Source organism: Rhinatrema bivittatum, chromosome 2, assembly GCF_901001135.1.
Source record: "Rhinatrema bivittatum chromosome 2, aRhiBiv1.1, whole genome shotgun sequence".
NCBI lineage: Eukaryota > Metazoa > Chordata > Amphibia > Gymnophiona > Rhinatrematidae > Rhinatrema > Rhinatrema bivittatum.
The window spans coordinates 126,381,107-126,402,556 of NC_042616.1; positions in this window are offsets into that span (position 1 = coordinate 126,381,107).

Here is a 21,450-nt window from a genome sequence, read left to right on the forward strand (position 1 = left end):
GTCACAGGACACGCTCCGCTTGTGGCAAAGATTAAGGTCCAGCACGCCATTCGTGGTGAAGATGAAGGCCCCCTCATGCCACGGGAAGCGCTCTGCTCACGGCAAAGATGAAGGCCCCCGGTGAGAGTGTGTATATGTGTGTGTGTGTGTGAGAGGGGGTGCCGAGGGGAGGGTGTGAGAAGAGAGCATGGGAGGTGAGGGGGGGGGGGGAATGCTTGAGTGTGGGTGCCTTAGAAAGGGAGCCTATATGAGGAGATTGTGAAGGAGTGTGTATGTGTGTATGAGAGATTGGGAGCTCGTGTGTATGTGAGGGTGCTAGCCTGTCTGAAGGGATTGTGTATGTGTGAGACATGCCTGTGTGAAGGGGTGCATGAGAGAGAGACATAGGTAGCCTGTGTGTGGGTGTATATGCAAGAGAGAGAGGGACCCTGTATGAGGTGATTGTGCGTGAGAGAGGGAGGGAAGCCTGTGTGAGGGGCAGTACTGAGAACGGGGTCAAAATCTGGGACTGGCAATAGAGTGGAAGGGGTTGAGCCTAGAGGTGGAGGGGAGAGATAACTGGCAGGTGGAGGAGTTGGGGCCTGAGAGGGCAAAGTGACCAGGGGAATAGGGAGAGCGAGTGGAAGGGACAATCTTACAGTGAATTTCTAGGGAAATTCTGCTCAAAATATTTAAAATTCCTCATCTCTAAGAAATAACTTTCTGTATTAATATAAAATGTAATTACCAGTACTTAAAGACTGTCATGTAAACTGTTATTTTGACCAATATAAATTTTGCAGAATTTTAATTTTTTTGTGCAGAATTCCCCAGGAGTAAAAATAATTTTACTGCTCTCGATGAAAATCTCGGATTCTTTTGGCCCTGTTTAATGGGGACAAATAATATTCTTCATTTTTCACATTTAGCCATAATGAGGAAGTCCCTCCTGGACTGGACTCAATTATATTTCTGCAATAGGAGGCTCATGAGCATCATTGTTTGGAAGAAAATTATAGATTTTAGGGTTAGAAGTTAGGGGAGTGAAACAGGATTGTTTGAAAGAGAAATCTAGATTTGAACTTTTAGGGGTTCATCTCTAAATTCTACATTTTATTAGCTAAGGATTTGTCTAAGAAACCTAAGCTTGTAATGGCAAGGGAGAGAGCGCTTTTGGGGCAAGTTGAACAAGGCTCAATGGGACCTCTGCTATTCCCAAGTGGGAAAGGTTCAGTCTCAAGGGCAGATTTGCTAAGCTGTGATAAGGTTCTAACGCGTGATAGGGGCAAAGGCCAGGCAGCACCATTTTGGAAAATGACATTGACTGGGCTCAGAGCTAGGGGGGTGCTCCCTCCATGGGGAGTTTCTACACTTCAGGGGGGAGGATTTTTGGGCCTTGGGGTCCTTTAAACCAATGGCGGCCGCATACAAATTGAGCTACCATTGTGTGTTTTTCAAGGGCCCTGATGCTTTTTTTTTTTTTCTCGCAGAGTTTTTCTGCGAGAAAAAAACCCCGCAAAGATACTGCTGAGAGATTTTCCCGGGGAGGAGCAAAGTATCACGAAGACACCCTCCATATGATATTTCACTCTTCCCATGAAAAATATCAAGGCTTAGTAAATGACACCCCCCCCCAATCCCTTGCTATTATTTTAGAAAATGGCCACAAGATGCTGTATAGATGGTATCTTACTCCAGACAGATTGCACAGGATTTATCCAAAGCTTAAGAATGAAGGCTGGAATAATTGAGGCTCTGTTGGCACTTCATGTCCGGTTGGAATGTCCTCTAGTATAAAATTATTAGACTGATTAATGGAATGACTCAGGTTGCATTTATTGGAGACCCCCAGATTTTTTGTAGGGTCACCTATTGACGGTTTCGTCTAAGAAAATGAAACTGTGAAGTTGCAGCAGGATGGAAAAAGTCACAGTGTCTCTCAGAGAAGTCAATACAACATTTGTGCAAAGTATATTTGTTTGAGTAAAACTGACTTCTGTTAGCAATTATGCTCTGTCCACACTTTGTGTGTTCTGGAAGTCTTTTGAAAAAAGTGTTGAAATGTTGGAGAGGCTTGAGGTTTCTTTATTGTTTTATAGATCAATTTTACTGTGTTTGGGGGGGGGGGGTGTGCTAGCAATGGGGTGAATTAATTTTAAAATCTGCAGGCGTGGGTCCATGTGCGTGTGCCACCTGGCGCGCACACACGTGTACACCCGATTTTATAACATGCGTGCGCTGCCTTCCCCTGTGCCCTTTGCCCCCCTACCTTTTTCTTCTTTGTTCTGTTTCAAAACTTACTTCAGCCCTGGGGCCGCTGTATCGGAGGCCTCTGGCCCTGCCCCCGGACCGCCCCTTTAGTATAGCCCTGGGATTTAGACGCGTCCCGGGGCTTTAATCGCGTTGCCGGGCCTTTATAAAATAGGCCCAGCACGCGTAAGGCACTCTACGTGCAGAGAGCTTTTAAAATCCAGCCCTTTGTTTTTATACTGAGGGGAAATTTGGGATGAGATGAGTTGCTTGCTACAGTTAAAGTTGTGCTGTAGTAGGTAGGTGAGTGTGTTTTTCACCTGTTGTCATCCATATTTGGCAATATCTGGGAATAATTTGGGTGGGAGAGTAGGTTATTTGTTTGGTTTTTGGAAAATATCTGAACCAAATAGATATTTTTTCTTTTTTGAATGTATACAAGTTTTGGGTCGTGGACTGTGTTTTTATTGATTTGTATACAAGTGTATTCTAGTTCAATAAAATCTAAATTGAAAATAAAACTGCCAATAAAGCTATATAATTGAATTGGGGGGTTTCTGATTCAATTACAATGTATTTTGATTTTCTTCAAAGTAATGTACCTGATATTTATCACCTAACCTTTTCCAATTTTAAATATGTAAATGCTATCTGTAATCCAACAGTTATAACAAATTATTCAGTTGGTCTCTTTTTTAAAATTAGAATTTTTATGCACATTTGTTAGTATAAAATGCCTGTGGTCGATTGTTTGTCCATCCATCCATCCTTACACATGTTGCAGCAGGGCAAATATAGAAATGATGGCAGAAGACCAAATGGCCCATCCAGTTTGTCCAGCAAGCTTTCACACTTATTTGTTTTCTCATACTTATCTGTTACTCTTGGCCCTTATTAGTAACTTGTTGGTTCTAGTTACCTTCCACCCCCGCCATTGATGTAGAGAGCAGTGCTAGAGCTGCATCTAAGTGAAGTATTTAGCTTAATTGATTAGAGGTAGTAACTGCCGCAATAAGCAAGCTACTCCCACGCTCATTTGTTTACCCAGCCTGTGCAATTCAGTCCTTGTTGGTTGTTGTCTGAATATAAATGCTCTTTTCTTCATTCCCCCTGCCGTTGAAGCAGTGAGCTGTGCTGGATATGTATTCCAAGTGAAGTATCAAGCTTAATTGATTTGGGGTAGTAACCGTCGTAACAAGTAAGCTACAACCATGCTTTTGTTTACCCAGACTATGTAATTCAGTCTTTGTTGGTTGTTGTCTGAATATAAATCCTCTTTTCTTCATTCCATCTTTTCTTCAATCACTATATAAAATCTTTTCTTCATTCAATCAATATATAAAATGTGCATGGAAATCAGTACACTGTTTGTCCACTGACCTTTGTGGGGGAATCCCAAGTTTGGTTCAGACTGGCCAGATTTTAGAATTACCTGAAGTCCAAACATGCTTCTATGTTACACAATACATAACTCCTTCCAATTTGATTTTATTCCAATGGCTGAACTGTCCATTCTGTTAATTACAATGGAGCTGAAGTAATAAGATTCCTGGCAAAACAGGCGCTAGTTATGTGCGCAGGTTTTGATTACTATGCACGGCTAAATCTGGCACTTCTGCAGGATGTAAAAAAAAATAAATTATGCAAATGATTTGCGTACAGAAATCTGCACACTCATGAAGAAACTCGCATACCTAAGCACGGTAAGGCCCTATGTAATAAGCGGCCGCATCCGTGCTGAAAAGTGTGCTGATAATCCGCGCATAAAAGCAAGCGAGCAAACAAGTCTCCCTATTCTGTGAAACTATTTTTAATATTTCGAACAACTCTGTGCTGCAGAAAAAATGACAAATATTTTCATGGGTGATAATTCACACCACATGGCAGTGAGACAGGTGCTCAGCTGGGGGTGAATCTGGATGATCGGGTGCCCAGAAAGGTGCCTAGCTATTTATTTATTTATTTATTTTTAATTTTTAATATACCGATGCTCCTGTATACAATACATATCGCATCGGTTTACATGGAACTGAACTGTCGCCACAGTGGCGGGAAATACATTGAAACAAGTTGAGGAAAATTTTTTCAGGAAACAATCATAACAAGGTTAACTGCAAAACAATCAAAACAAGATAAACTGAAAAGCGAGGAACGCAATCAGAAAGAGTATGTACAGCCGTATGGATTCCAACTGTCGCTTCATCAGGTTAGCTATCGGGGGAGGCTTGCGTGAATAGCCAAGACTTCAGCTACTCACGAATCTTGCTGCTCGGGCGCCGAGATAGGTGCTATCACATAACTCATGCCCTGACCGTGGCGGAACAAAATCCACATTAAAAAAAACCCTGCACTAGCTTTATCGCTGCTCCCTACATTGCCTATGATTAGGCAGTCGCCTCCTTTGCATGCCGTTAGCATGCACTTGTGCAGAAAAAAACGCGAGTCAGGAAGCGCATTCATGTGCGCTTTTTCCCCGGTGAACAAAACCCTTATTACATCCCCATATAGGGCTTTGTGCAGGAAAATGCACGTACAAACATGTATATGTGCGCACAAACCCATGACAGCTTCAGAGTACCTTATTACATCGGCCTCAATGTATGCTTTTTGTTTAAAGATCTCTGTTCATCTTAACTGAAGCTTTATCAGGTTCCTAAAGAAGGGTCACTGTGAATGAACCAAACTGATGTTCTTAAGGATTTTGTTTGTTTAATTTTTTTTTTTTTTTTAATAAATTTTAGTGGACAGGCAGGGCTGAATTTAAAATTACAACACTCATTGCCAGAGGACTTGGAGTAGGGGGATTTCCCCCTGGAAATCAGAGGACAGTTCTCCTGCGCCTTCAGAATTTCATGCCCCAGGCACGTGCCTATCTTGTCTATGCCTAAATCCAGCCCTGGGATTAGACTGTAATTTTAATAAATTTAGGAACAGTACCTGAACACGTTCATGCCTTTGTATCTTCTGGCTCTGTTTGACGGGGATGAACAATGCTGGCAGCATAGCCTAGAGGTTAGAATGCAAGGCCATGAATCCTGGTACACTGCTAAATAAACGCTCAACAATATATTCACATAAACATCCTGAAAAATGATTCACTATAGAACCACCATTAGACAAAACTGAGAGGAGAGGACTTGTAACAGGAGGCGCTCCTCATCCTTTCTAACTGGGAAGCGAAGATTTCCCTGCGCAATTGAGAGAGGTGTTAAAGACCCTGTTTTGCGATGCTTGTCCTCATTAACACGTCTTTGTTACTTGTCAGACGCCCACCTGCTGATTTCCAGACAAATAGGCTGCCCTGAAGGCTGAAGCAGTTCAACCACTGAACTATTATTCCACACAGGTCTAATTATAGCGTCGGGCGCTCAGTGTGCATCTCCCGCCTGGATGGAAGGCACGGCCAGGAAAAAGCTAATTGAAGAAGCTAATTTTGTGTCCCTAAGGGAAAGCTACAGTAGAATTAAATTATTATAATCCACAGCTGTATGTCCCGTGACCCTGAACCGGAGGCTACTCAGCAGCATCCAGACATAACAAAGGCGCACAAAGAACCCGCCACAGCAAAGGACTTTTCTCATGTCTTACGGGGAAAATGCTTGGTACGTGGGCCCCCAATTCAGGCAGCAGACAAAGCGGTGAGCCGACTGCAAAGAGCTCCATCTGTCGCTCCCTGCTCCTCATCTGCTGGGAAGCAGAGGCTGCTGGAGTGCGATTGAACAGCCACCACCACCACAGACTGCCCCCAAGAAGCAAGAACTCTTTCCCATCCACCTTTAGATCTTCTTATGGGCACCCACTGCACCATTTCCGTGACTACAATCAGCCCAACGCCACTAATTATTAGCACAGCAAGGGGCAATCTGCTTTTATCCCCAGATTAGCATTTCCTGCAGAAGGCATCCCGGGCTGAGATCATAACACTTTCCCCACTGTGCACCCAATGACTTGTTTCAGCCCTTCTTGCTGTTGCTGTGCAGGACTTGATTTTATCTTCAAGAAAGAAGCAAGTTAATATTAAGACCGATTACATCGGGGCTCGGCACGTCACCTATCGTTGTAGAAGAGCAACAGGGGAAGAAAGTAGGAAATCTCCTGCTGTTTCTTGAATGGATGGGGGGGGGGGAGTACGACCGACAGAGTGGCTGGAGGGTGTTGGCCAAGATTCCACAACACTTACAGCTCATGCTTTAACCCGTGATTGGACGCACGCCCGTATCCCTCAATGCAAAACGGGTTAGCGCGTCCAAAATGCAAATGCATGTTGATGAGGCTATTATCTAGTCCCTCTCCATGCAAAAAAAAAAAAAAAAGTGAGCCGAAGGTGCACATTTTTACTCTCAAAAATTAATGCCAGCTTTGGAGCTGGCATTAAGTCTTTAGGAGCCCAAAAAGTTCCCAGAAAAGCAGAAAATACTGCTTTTCTGAACTTCCTCTGACTTAATATCATGGCAATATTAATATGGAGGAACCAAGATGAGCAACGTCCCCTCCCCCTAAAAAAGTGTGCCAACGGTCAGGTTAGGAAAACGGAGACTCTAAAAATGAGCGTTTTCCTAAGTGGCTGATGGTCATCTCTACTGGGTGCCTGCTGCGGGGCAGGCGCTAGGAGTGCATAATTTCCCCCAGCGCCTCCTTTTTACCGCTGCAGTCCATTTGCATTTAGCATTGGGCTCTCTGGAGAAAGTGGATCATTGCGCATTAAGGGAGCGGGTGCTCAATCATGAGTGCCCCTTTAACACGTGCCAATATTGCATTGGCCCGCTAGAGACACAAAGCACCGATGTTTACAGCGTGCATTCAGCCTCCTTTTTTAATATACTGCACTGACGAAAAGTTTTAAGGAATCCTGGGATTTTGCAGGTTTTTCAGTTCCTACTAAAAGCAGCAGCTCGATGTAGCTCAGCGGGTGTTTGAAACTTTATTGCCAGGGCTCTGTCACACCAGTAAGTGTGTGATCCACATTTCTGCGAGCACTGGAAAGCTTTTCAGGTAATGCAGAGGGCAATTTTCAAAGTCATTTACTCAGGGTAAATAGGTCCCTTCTGCCTGAGTTAAAGCACACACAGGCTTCCATAGTGCCTGTAGTTTTAGTCCGGTTAAAAAGAGGCACTCTTGGGAGAGGAGAGGGAGGAAAAAAATTGTGCATGCACATGAAATTTTCAAAAGTGTGTGAACTATTTTGCCCCCTCCCCTCCCACATAAATACATACACACATAGCAGGTGCAAAGCATGTTAGCTAATTTTGAAACACACACACTGCCTAAATAGTTTCTCTTTGGAAATAAGTTGCAAGTTTACGCAGTAAAAGAACCTGCATGCGTTGCAACTACTCGGTCTATTTGAAATTTGCCATCAGTTTGCCCAGAAAGATGTTTGCAGAATTGGGCTGCTCCACTCCAGATTACCCTCGTACCACACATTTTGCATAGTTTGTATTTCAGTGTTTTTCTTTTTAATTTCTCCTTTCCTACGACTTGTATATTGGTGCCTGATCATGCTAAAAATAAATAAATAAACCCCTTGCCACAGGGCCAGATTAAGACATGTGGAGGCCCTAAGTTATGTCAAATATAAGAAGCCATGTAGTATTACTAAAAAAAAAAAAAAGTATTCAACTTGAAATTTAGGTAATTGTTTTGTATTTAGAGGCCCTTCGTAATCCGAGATCCTATGCTGTAGCTTAGGTAGACTGCACCTATATCCGGCCCTGCTTGCCAGCAAATGTTAAAATTCCTGCTTTTAAAAAGCTTTCCAGGTGTTTTTGTTCAGTCCCAAAGCTTTAGCTTTCTTGACCCTCCTAGGCAGAGTCATTAGCTGCATTCTGAGATGCCCTTGTTCCGCAGCAGGTTTCAGTCTGAAAATACACTGATTTCCACAACATCCTGTGCTTGCCACCAGCTCCTCCCAGGCTTTGCATCACCCAAATGACATCATTCTGATGTGGTCCCATGGAAAACAAGGAGCAGATAGAAAATAGAAACTTGAGGGCAGGAGAGAGGTCAGAAAGCAAGGCAGACTCAGACCAAATCATCACCACCTACAGAAACAGGGAAAGGCCAAAGACCAGGTCTAATTTCCATCATATACTTTAATTGTCTTCTTTCTGTAGTTACAAGATACTACAGTACATTAAGAATATTCTTTTCTTTAGAAACTTAGTGTGACACAGTTAAAATAGGATTCTGATGTGCAGCACTGCACATCATAGTATGTTGTTTGTTTCTGCCAAATACCATGACAGCACGATTAGAGAGTTTGGCAATAATATCCGTCTGACTTTCAGCATTCAACACGGTCTGAAAGAACTCCCTTTATCTATAGAAAATTAGCTGTAGATAAAATATGTGCAACACAACAACCAGATCCACAGTAACACACTGCTCTATGACAGTCAATGCTGTGTAAGCTCTACATCTGGCTAAAGTCTAGGGCACTAGGAATAATAATAGAACCAGCATTGCCAGCATTTATAAAATGCTAATAATCTGCAGCATCCTGCAGTTTCATTCCGAAGGCAAAATTAGTGCTTGAGAGATCTGAAATCTTTTCCTTAGCCACTCAAAATACTGTTAATTTTCATTGCTAGAGAAACTTCTGCTTGCAGTGTTCTGATACTTCCAAAAGTACTATACCTGTACAAATTTACTTATAAAGTGAAGTGTAACAGATAAGCACCATTTGGCCCAGTGTTCTTGTTTACCATCAAAAATATTATTATTATTATAATTATATACCTATTAAAAACAGGCAAGATCAATTGGGGAATGTACAAATTGAGGAGCCAATAAATTTGACTGAGGTTATAGAGTCATCTATTGATACAGATATACCTACTAGGAGTACACTTTTGGTATCCTTTTTGTTTTCAACAGAGAGGGATACTGTGCTCCGGTTATTTCTCAGGCATCATACTGAGAAGTTTCACGGACAACAAGTATGGATTTATCCTGACCTCTCGAGAACTACTCAATTAAAAAAGAAAGAGTTTCTAAAGTTAAAATCTGAAATTCTTTCAAGGGGGGGGCCACATTTATATTAAAATATCCCTGCAGATGTGAATTAAAATATTTGGAACAAAAATACGTATTCCATGAAGTATCTCAATTGCAATCTTTCCTGGTTTCTCACACCCCCCCCCCCCCCAAAATGTGGGAAATGGTTCATAGGGCAATAATTAATGGTCTATGTTGCATCTCTGATTGTAATGAGAGAAGTATTGATTCCTTAAATCGCTCAGGTTAAATTTATTTTCCCTGGAATTTCTTTGAGAAAATATAGAAAATGAGAAGTAAATATTTCCTTTGTATCCTTACAATTATAATTATATGGAAATCATAGTCTGTATACAGTTAATGTTATATTCAGGCATGTTCTTTATTGAAAATTCATAAATAAAAAAATTAAAAAAAAAATTGTAAATGACAAAAATTTAAAAGAGCAAGATTTGCCTTAGACATTCTGCACCTAGTATGGTCATCTTGACTCTTGAATACATTTGCATCACTCCACTCCCACGCCAAGTGGCCCAATCCATAATAAAAAGTGTGCCCTGCAGCTCTTGTTGTCCTCTTTCTGACCTCCAGCATCCGGATGTTCAACCCCTTTGCCCTTGCCAAGATTAGCCTATAGCAGGCCCCTCAGTCAGCACTGTCTCCTCCCAACCACGTGGTCAGGCTTCCACTCCAGCACCCTGTAAAATGATAGGGCTGGCAAGTACTCTTTCCCACACTCCATGACCCCACTTCCTGTACTTTAGTGATGCTCATCTTAAGACCTCAACAGGCCATCTGCCCACTTCTTCCTAGAACCCAGCTCCTACCCTTTGTAGGTCTTCCTGTAAAGGCAGTCAGCTGACAGAAGAGTGTGAGAGCAAAGGAATCATAGTCATTGTACAATGGTGACACCTAATGGCCAGATTTAAGGCCTCTGATTGCAGATTCTATAAGGGGTGAGGGAATTTATTTATGTATTTAATTTATTTATTTAGCTCATGCTTTTCATTGGTAGGTCAAGGTGAGTTAAATTCAGGTACAATAAGTATTTTTCCTTGTCCCCAGATAGCTCACATTCTAAGGGGGAGATTTACTAAACTGCACTAGTTTATCGTGGGAGGGGTCAAATATCACAGGGGCATCCCTGCAATATTTGGCTGATCCCTGACACTATCATGACTCTACTGCAGAGCGATATTTTATCGTGGCAAAAACATGTGACAAAAAATCATTCTGAGGTGTCCCTTCCTGCATGATAGCGGCCCACCATGGCAGGGACTGCCTTCACTTAAAGGGCCAGTGGCCCAAAAAATGACTCTCCCCCCAAAGGAAAATAAAATCACCTTAGGGGGTCAATGTCGATCCATGCCTCCCCCCCCCCCCCCAAAATGAAAAACAACACATGGCGATGGACCATGTCCTTCCCCATCCCTCTGCTTTACCTCCATAAATGACCCCTTTGATATAGGATGCCCCCCACCCATCCTACCCCCTTCTAAAGATTAAAACATCCCTGATATCTAGGGTCCTCCTCCAACCCCCACCTTCCCAAAAAATGGACACTGGTGCTCTAGGGGGCAGGTGGACCCCCCATCCCAACCCCCTAACCTCCAGTACCTGGAAAAGATATCTTTAATAGTTAGCAACCCCCAACCCCAGTCAGAGCCATTTTTTTTTTTAAAATGGTGCCAACCTGATCTCGCCCATATCATGGCTTAGGATCAGACCTAAGTCACATGGGCCTTTGAACAATTCCCAGGCTTTGCTCTGTCACATGATGCAAGCAAGATCAGGTTAATGCCAGTTTGAAAAATGGCACCGACCGGGTGCAGGGCTAGGGCGTGCCTTAGGCCCTCAGCTGACTATTGAAGACATCTTTTCAATGTACTTGGGGGTGTTAGGGGGTTGGACTTGGGGGGTCCTCCAGCCCCCCTCTAGATCACCAGGGTCCATTGTTTTGGAGCTGGGGGGTTGGGGGGGGAGGAGGGAGAACTAGACTCTGAGAATTTTTAAATCTTTGGAACGATGGACATCCTATGTCTAAGGGGCCATTTTGGGGGGGTAAAGAGGAGTCAGTGAGGGAGGAAATGGGCTATCGCTGCATGTGTGGAATTGTATTTTTTTCATTTGGGGGTAGGGCAATGCAGTCTCGTTGGGCACCGGACAGGGGGGTTGATATTGACCCCAGGGTGATTTTTTTTTGCCTATGCGGGGGAGGTATATAACAGGCATCTTGGCCCTTTAATTTTCCCATGGGAGCATCAGGACCCGAATTAGCAGCCCAGTGCTCCCTCAGGAAAATAACTACACCTCTTTCAAACGTGATAAAATGACGGGGCTGACTTTGACAACATTCAGCCGTGTAACTTATTACCATAGGATTGCCTATGCATAAGCTGCTTTGAATGCATTAGGCAATTTTCTGGATGTAAATGCATGCAAAGCAGCTTATTTCCATAGGGGGAGGAAATCTTCAGTTATATCGCATGATATTGCTTGATAGTGCTGTGATATGGTGATATTGCACAAAAAAACAGCATTTAATGTGCATTATATGCTTTTTATCTCACAATATCGCTTTATCATGGATTAGGAAATCCACTTATAAATTTGTATCTGAGGCAATGGAAGATAAAGTGACTTTCCCAATGTCACAGGGAACAGCAGTGAGATTTGAATCTTAGCTTTCCTGGTTCCCAGCTCACTGCTCTAACTGCTCTGCTTCCCCTCCACCCCAATTTCTGAAAGAAGGCTGAGGACTCGCCGTACCATGATGAATGTATGTCAGTATGAAAAGTAACAATATACTCACTCCTGAACTGTACTGTGAGTAGGCCCAAGAATTTTGCTGATCAGTGCTGTGCAATACTGACACCAAGGATGTGTGGAAGAGGTTTGGCCTTCTGATACCAGACCCTTGAAATGTCCCTGTTTGTATTGTTCAGGATAATTTCAATGTAGTGCTGTTTCTCTTCATGTTGGAAGGGAGGTAGACTCCTAAGTTGTGTAGTTAAGGAATGGGTTAGGTATAGAATGTTACTTAAAACTTAAGAGTAATGGATTAGAAACAGACGGTTACTTAAAACCTTTTCCAGCAATTTTTCAGGTTTACCCATATCTGTAGAATCCAGTGCCTCAGTACTCTGCCCTCTCCCCTTTGTCACCTCATGAGCCATGTCCATTCCATGAAGGACTCCTATGAGCTAATTCAAATAAAGCAGCAGAGTACTTGGTAGAGTCGCTAGGAAATTGCAGAAAATCCCCTTTAAAATGGTGGTATTATTTCAGGCATTTATTTAGGCCCATTTATCTTAGAATTTCTCTAAAATAATTTAAAATAATCAAATAATCCAAATCAATTCTGTGTTGACTAAGAGGGTTTTAAAGCCACAAGATAAGCGCATATCTCCTGCAGCGTGTACATCTGGAAAGTTTTCAAAAAGGGGCGGGGCATGGAGGACCTCTTTCTTTGGCGAACTGGTAAGACTGGGAATAGTGTCGGTGCACACCCTTTTTAAAATTCCCCAATTTACACGGTAGAAGTGGGGATTTGCACGCACCCACTTAAAATTTGGCACACATGTGCGTGTGGCCAGACTATTTTATAACATACATATGTTATAAAATGACCGCGTCCCTGAGCGTGGGCTAACACATATGTGCAAAAGTTACTAAGTGTTTTTAGAGTGAGGCAGCTCAGAAAAAAAAAAAATTAGAAATGCTTCATGATGGTCTACCCTGGGTTAGGGGTAATTCCAATGCACTCTGAAACAGTGTGTGTGTGCCCATCCCTAGTGTAAAGATTAGAGGTGGAAGGAAGCCCCTGTACTGAGGTCAGTACTGCAACTCAATCAACCTACTCATGTTCACAAACTGTGATTTCTTTATGATACAACACAAAGGCTGTCCTGACAGCAAGAATCAGTTTACAGTGCTTCAAACACTGGTTTTAGGAAGGAAAAGAAGGCCTCTGATACAAATGAGGGTGAACCAGTTAGACAGAGACTGTGCAACCACAGTTCATAACCACAAGCTCAGATTAGTTGATGCAATGTGAAAGATATTATGCTAAACATTTGCTCAGGGTGGAGAACCTTCGTTAAACTGAATAGCATAATCATAGTAGAGGTGGTTATTGTACTTGTGCCCGTTTGTGCTTTATGTATGTTCTACTTTAAAGAGGGCTCAAATGCAGACTACAGGGTCTGGGGAAAAATAACAGCCGCTCAGAACAGGAATGAGCTCAGGCAGATATACCAGAAAGAGCGACTGATAAACCAGTAGGACGGCATCTCTCGCAATCAAATTGCACTGTTAGAGATGTACATTTGTTTGCAAAAAAAACCAACCAAAACTGGGACATTTTAACAAAAATGTGCCATTTTGTTTCAATTCAGTTTTAAAATGAAAGAAAGATTAACAATTTAATTTGTTTTCCTTCATTTCATTTTTTCACATCGGCAAGACAACAAGGACATTGAGGATTTGCAGAGGGGAACACAAAAGTTGTCTGAAGAGGCAAAGGGTTGAGGCACCCATGGTTTCTCATTGTCTAGAACATAATCATGACTTTAAAAGTTTGGAATGTTTTGCTATGGATCATGTGGAGAAGCATATTAGAGGTGGAGATCGTGAGAAATTACTTCAATTGGAGCAATGTTGGATATGTCTTAAGAAGTTTGGAACCTAATGGTTTAAACACAATCATAGAATGGAATTCCTTTTTATAACAGAATTTTAAATGGTTCATTTGATTTTTACAACGTAACTTTTTAGCGCATGCTCAATGGCCCTATAGAGCTTAAATAGATGGCACATGCACCGGCATTTTAGGCATTTGTAACCAAAAGTTGAAGTGAGAGTAGTGAGCTCCATGAATAAATGTTGCTGAATTACAGGAAACGTGAGTACAAATTTCTCTTTTGAAAGATGGTGGGAAATGAGAAAGTTTGTTGTTTTAATAAGGACTTTATATTTTAGATTCATGCCATGAAGCAGCCTTGTCGGTGAAACGCTTGGCCAATTGTGTGTGCAGATTAGTGGAACTGATGGTACACAATTATAGAAGCAGAAAAAAGTGCCACGATAAGTTCTTTTTAAGAAAAACCAAAAATAAAAAAAAACCAACTTTGTGTATTAATAAAATTTAGGAAGGTGGAGGTTTTTATGATCAATGATTGAACAAAATGGAGCATGTTCTTAAGTTCAATGAACTAGACATACTTGTATTCTGAGGTCTTTTCCTCCTTTTTTCACGGATATTAAATTCAGCCACGACTGATGGAATAATAACTGAATATTTGGTGAAAGCAATAATTAGATTAGTTTCATACTTACTTTCACTTGCCAATATTTGTTTAGAATAGGTCCGTTTTGTCTACATATTTCTCATTCACTCACCATGGATTTGATTTCTCCAATGCGTCAAAGTTGTGGAGTCTTCCCTCACCCAATATTGCAATATGGTTTTCTTTGCTAATAACCAATGTTCCCTCCAAGGAGTGACTAGGTGTGTGCAATTTTATTTTTTGTGTGGGCAACAATTTTTTTAAACCAAAACCTTTTGAGTGCCAGTATTAGCGTTGCATTTCTGTATACAGCACAAAGAAAAAATTTTGAGTGACCATGTAAAACCTTGTGAGTGATGCTCCAAAATGTATGAGCAATCACTCATGCACTCAGCTTAGAAGGAACTATGTTAATAATAAAAAAACTTTCCAAATCCAAAGTCACACAAGTTTTTTGCATATTATCAAATAGCAACACTTTCACCTAGCACAATAACCATACCCTGGTGACCTTGAAAATATATTGAACCACTGAGTTCCAAAAGGAGCCTATCTTAACTCATCCCCCATATTGATGTCTCAAAGTTCCAGGTAACTCCTACCTACCCTAATTTTTTTTTGTTTTATAAAACTTACCTGCTCCTTTGGAGCAGAAGTAAGTTACTCGCGCCAGCTGGCTGCCGGCGAGTGCTTCCCCAGGACAGGGCCTAATGGCCACTGTCCCAGCCATACCCAATCCTGCCCCTCCCCGCCCAGACCACCCTCCCCAACCTTCCCATTTGAGACAGGCTGGAACTTCTGCGTGTACTAGGGGATACACGCATGGCTGGGCTGTTTTTAAAATGCTCTTGGCGCACACGGCCCAGCCACAGGCGTATCCCCTGGTTTTTAGCGGACACAGCACTTTGAAAATTTGGACGTCAATGTTTGTTGTCCAACTCATATTCTGATAACATCTCTGGAAAGGACTTTATATTGCCTTCCTCATTCAAAATTTGTGCCATCACTCTTGACCCTTGGACAGCCCACTTTGTAAATACTGAATGATAAACTCCTGTTAGAAAAGCCTCATTGCCTGTCAGGGCAAAAATTTAAAAAAATTGCTTTTTAATGGCAAAGAGGAACAGAGATATCTCCAAGATAAAACCAAGGGAGTAACCAAAGGACTTTCCATGAAATATCCAGGTAACATCATCAATGAGGAATATAAAATACACTACGAATTTACCTGAGAAAACACTTTTTTCCAACCTAACAGGAGTTTAAAAAGTTGTTCCTGGTAACCAGTCTGCTACATGTCATAAATTGCAGGCCACACTTTACAACTTCAAGTCTGTTAAACCCAAACCCCCATGTTCCCATTTACGCATTATCCTAACCCAAGCCACTCTAGGTTTCTTACTTTTCCAAAATAACCCTGTATCATCCTCTATTTGACTCAAATCCTGTCGTGACAAATTGGGTATTGTTTGAACATATACAGCCATTTGGGTAAGAGAATCATTTGAAAAAGATTTACCCTGCCCACCAGAAATAATGGGAAGTCCTCTAAGCTCTCAGCAAATTTCTGGTAGAATTTAGCATCTTTTGAAAATTTATCTGGTAAAGTTGTGCCAGGTTTTTGTGTAGAATAATACCCAGATAAGTAAAGGAACCATTTGCTCAGAACATAGGAAAACCCTCACCCCAGACCTGACACACTTCATTATCTGTCGGTAGTGCTTCCCATTTGTCCATATTCAATTTTAATCCCGCCGATCATCCTTATAAAGCCAATTGCCCTAACAGAGCATGTAATGAGAATCAGTAATGTGAAGCAGCATGTCGTCTGCAAAGATGGCTAATTTAAAGTATTCCTTAGCTTGTTCGCCTACTGAGATACCTTTAATGTCATTATCACAGATATTTTGAAGAAGGTGCTCTGGGAAAGAATAAACAATAAGGGGTATAAGGGGCAGCCTTGTCTTGCCCCTCTACTCAAGTGAATCTCAGCTGATTGACATCCATTTAATGAGACAGCCTGGGGGGTCTGTATACAACGTTTGCACCACCTGGGTAAAGTATCCCGTAATCCCAAAGGTCTCCAATACTAGGGGTGTGCATTCGGATTGACCGCATTAGTAAAACGCAACTCATATTTTTTTTTTACTTAAAAAATTGATTCGACATAAACGATCGGATTTCCCACATATCGAACATAGATATGTTCGATATGTGGGAAATCGCGATTGTTGAGCCAAAATAAAAATATAAACACCCTCACCCTCCTTAATCCCCCCCCCGACTTACCACAACTCCCTGGTGATGGAGCGAGGAGTGAGGACGCCATTTCTGCAATCCTTGGCGAGAAGCATGTGACGTCGGCGGCACGTCGCGTGACGCCGGCGCCACGTGATTCCCGGCGAGTTCGCGCCGGACGGCTCGTTCGGCCCAAAAAGAACTTTTGGCCAGCTTGGGGGGGTCAGGAGGCCCCCCCAAGCTGGCCAAAAGTTCTTTTTGGGCCGAACGAGCCGTCCGGCGCGAACTTGCCGGGAATCACGTGACGTCGGCGTCACGTGATTCCCGGCTCGTTCGCGCCGGACGGCTCGTTCGGCCCAAAAAGAACTTTTGGCCAGCTTGGGGGGGTCAGGAGGCCAAGGATTGCAGAAATGACGTCCTCACTCCTCGCTCGATCACCAGGGAGTTGTGGTAAGTCTGGGGGGGGGATTAAGGAGGGTGAGGGGGTTTAAATTTTTTTTTTGCACATATGTACATATACCCAACTCATTGGATTTTTTTTATGTCCATATTGGCCGCAAGTGGGACCCCCTTTCGGACATAAAAAATATGAACATAAAATTTTGCTCTGCACATCCCTATCCAATACTTGTAGCATAAAATCCCATTCCAACCTATCAATCGCCTTTTCTGCCTCTAGGCTCAGTTGCTTACTATTTGCTGCTTACTATTTGCTACTTACTATTTGCTAAAGAAGCAATAATTTTACTAATATTCTTTATTGTATATCTACCCTGAACAAAAACCCATTTGCTCTTCCACTATGTTGGTAAAATCTATACAAGCCAATTTGCTATAATTTTTGCCAGTAATTTGATATCAAAATTCAGTAAAGAGATCAGACAATATGAGGCTGGGGATGTTAAGTCTCTACCCGCTGTTACCTGAGGGAGCCAAGCTGAATGCAAATGACTAGTGATGTCTTGTGCCGATCCTGGATCTGCTGTGTACAAATCATGGCAAAAATCTCTAAGTACATTGATAATATCCTTTCCAGCATTTACCAATCGTCCTGCCCTGCTCTGTATTATTGTTACGTATTTAGTGTCTATCCAATTCCTAGTTAAATTTGCCAGTGACCTACCAATTTTATTACCCTGATGAAAAAATGTATCTTTGTAATAAGTCATCCCCTATTTTGCCCTTTGATAAATTAGTGTATTCAAAGCCACTAAATTTATCCTTTGTTTCTTACTTGGACATTGATTATATTTTTGTTTATCCCTGTAGAGCTGCCTTTCTAGGGACAGAATCGCTGATGTCAAAGCCTTTCGATTAGCCACCACATATGAAATAATGTCGCCTTTCAGCACTGCTTTCGCAGTCTCCCAAAACAAGATTGGCAAGAATGGCAATATACACATATTCCTCCCACTTTTTAAATAAATATGTTCTACATGCGAGATCTTTATATAAATATCTTGGAAAAGCGCAAAGAGGAGTTAACATTTGCCAGACGGAGTCCCTCTAAGTCATACCAGACAGGTGCATGACCTGAAATAATTAAGGGACCGATCACTGAGGTTAGAATCTTGGAAAAAGTCTCCTGGTCTGTCAAAAGATAAACAGTTCTAGATTGTGTACTATGTGCTCTAGACACATGGTTGAATTCTCTGTCTAAATGATGTAGTGACCGCTAAACATCCACTAAGTCTACAATATAGCACAGATAACTAACCCTTTTACCCATTGGGGTAGATTTTAAAAGAAGCGCGATCAGCCTACTTTTGCTTGCGCATCAGACTCAAGCAAAAGTACGCTGGATTTTAGTAGATACGCGCGGAGCCGCGCGTATCCACTAAAATCCTGGATCGGCGCGCGCAAGGCTATCGATTTTGTATAGCCTGCGCGCGCCGAGCCGCGCTGCCTCCCCCCGTTCCCTCCAAGGCCGCTCCGAAATCGGAGCGGCCTCGGAGGGAACTTTCCTTTGCCCTCCCCTCACCTTACCCTCCCTTCCCCTACCTAACCCACCCACCCGGCCCTGTCTACACCCCCCCCTTACCTTTGTCGGGGGATTTACGCCTCCCGGAGGGAGACGTAAATCCCCGCGCGCCAGCGGGCCTGCTGCGCGCCCGGCCGCGACCTGGGGGCGGGTACGGAGGGCGCGGCCACGCCCCCGGGCCGTAGCCACGCCCCCGTACCCGCCCCCAAAACGCTGCCGACACGCCCCCGGAACGCCGCGACGACCGGGCCCGCCCCCCGACACGCCCCCGACACGCCCCCTCCGAGAACCCCGGGACTTACGCGAGTCCCGGGGCTCTGCGCGCGCCGGGAGGCCTATGTAAAATAGGCTTCCCGGCGCGCAGGGCCCTGCTCGCGTAAATCCGCCCGGTTTTGGGCGGATTTACGCGAGCAGGGCTCTGAAAATCCGCCCCATTGACTTTGGAACTATAACATCTGCTGACTGATCTAAGTGACAGTCCAAAACAATTAAAATCCCCTACCACCATCAGGGTATTGAAGTAGGAAAGTAAAATCCATGCCAAAAGCACAAAAAAAACATGCGCTCATAATTATTAGGGGCATATACTTTATACAATACTATTGGCTTTCCAAATAATATACTCTCCACTATTCAATACCTTCCTTTCACATCAGAAATTATTTTATCTTGAAAAGGGACTGTCTTCCCAACTAAGATCACTATGCCCACTTTTCTGGTACCCGACTGGGATGAATTTACTTTTCCAACCCACTGTCTGTATAACTTTTTAATGTTCTGATTCATCCAAGTATGTCTTTTGTATTAAAGCTATGTACTCTCCCCATCTTTGTAATATCTTATAGTGCTTAATCACCAAACCCAATACCTCCCACAATCCATGTTATGCATCTAACATTTACTGTCATCTCTCATGTACCAAGTTCTTAAGAATTATATTAAATCTTACAAACCCTGCAGTCCAGTCAAGGCCCTCCAGTATAGGCCCCAAGCAACTATCAGAATCATGCCCACAATGGATTGCTATCCCTCCATGTAGCCAGCCTCTTACAGTGTGGTTAATACCCTCGCATCCCATTTTACCCCAATCCCTCCCCCTTTTGACCCATTAACACCTTTTCTCTGCCCCTCCTAATCTCATTCCCCTTCCCTCCCCAACAGTATAAAAACAACAACGAATACTTGCTCAACCATCAGCGCATGAGGTCACATGTATTTCGTGCAACATCAACACAATCATCCAAATCCCAATAACATATCACATCCCTGATATGCAAAAGCTTCTTAGGCTCTTCTCCACTTGGTAACCCCAGGCAAATATAGGCATCGCAAATTACCCATTCCAGGGACTCCTGAAAAGTCACTGAATATTTTTCAAGTGATGCAACTTGCTCACATAATTTTCGCTACACCACTTGCACTGCCAGTCAGATTATTCCCTGCTTTCTCTGCCTGTTGCTCTTCTGTTTCTTCCAGCCTAGTGTGAAAGAAAGCCTGTGCCTCTGTTGCTGACTCATAAACATGGACTGCATTTTTATATGTCACCTTCAGTTTAACTGGGAACTGAAGAGCAAAACGAATTTGGTGACTGACCAGTTTTGAACAGATGGCAGCAAAGGACTTCCATCAGGCTGAAACCGCTGCCGAATAATCGGAAAAACCAGGACATGGTGATCCTCATATTCAAGAGACCTAGATTTGCCAGTATTGTCGCAAGATTGCTTCTTTGTATTTGAAATTTAAAACCTTTGCAATCCCAGGTCAAGGTCTTCCCTGACCACTGCCCTGGGTTCCCAGTTGGTGTGCCCTTGCTATTTGAAAGGTCTCTGGTGTTTCTGGAAAACAGTAAATTCACAGCAACCACATCACCAAGGTTTTCCTTAAATCTCACTCACGTATCTCCGTAGGCAGGCAATAAATCTTAAATTACTCTCTTAAACCTCCAATTTCATCTCCATTTTTTGCCACATTTGTCTTTACTGCCACCATTTCTCACTCTCTCTCCCAGTCCCACATGCGCTCATCTATCCTGGTAACATGTGCTTTAACTTCTGCAATCAGCTATGTATTATTAGTAAATATCACTTGCAGCTCATCAAATCTCGAATGTATTTTATGCAATTTCACATCCATCGCAGCTATAATTACCATCGCCCGTATCTCCGATGACAGCCTGTGGCAATGGGTGGTTACTAACACTGTCTGCCATCTTACTCATCACCGACTTGCTCTTCTCCTTTGGATCTGTTTTGTGGCCATCAGTGCTTAAAGATCACGACAGAAATTGTCAGGTCCGACTCTTCACGTTTTCCAGTCTCTCAAGATGTTAAAGGGATTTAAATCAAGTGCACATAGGAGGTCGATGAGGCAAGATACAGGGAGTGGGTCCCCGGAGCAGCAAAGGAACACGTCCTCACACTCTCACCACATCATGTGACCTCCAGCTCATTTCATTTTTAAAAAGAATACTGCCAAAAAACCCTCTGCTCCTGGGCACACCTTCTAATTCTTCCCCCTATCAAGTGGATGTTCTTCACAGAACAGGAGCCATTTCTAGTTGCTCCTGCCCCAATGCTACAATTAAAAATGATGCCTGATAATTGAAGTTGGCGCCATTTTAAATTTCTTCCATATAAAATGGGTCCAGCCTGGGCTTTTAAGAATGTATTAAGAAATAGAATAATATAGCATAGGATGGGGGTAGTTTTTAGACTACTT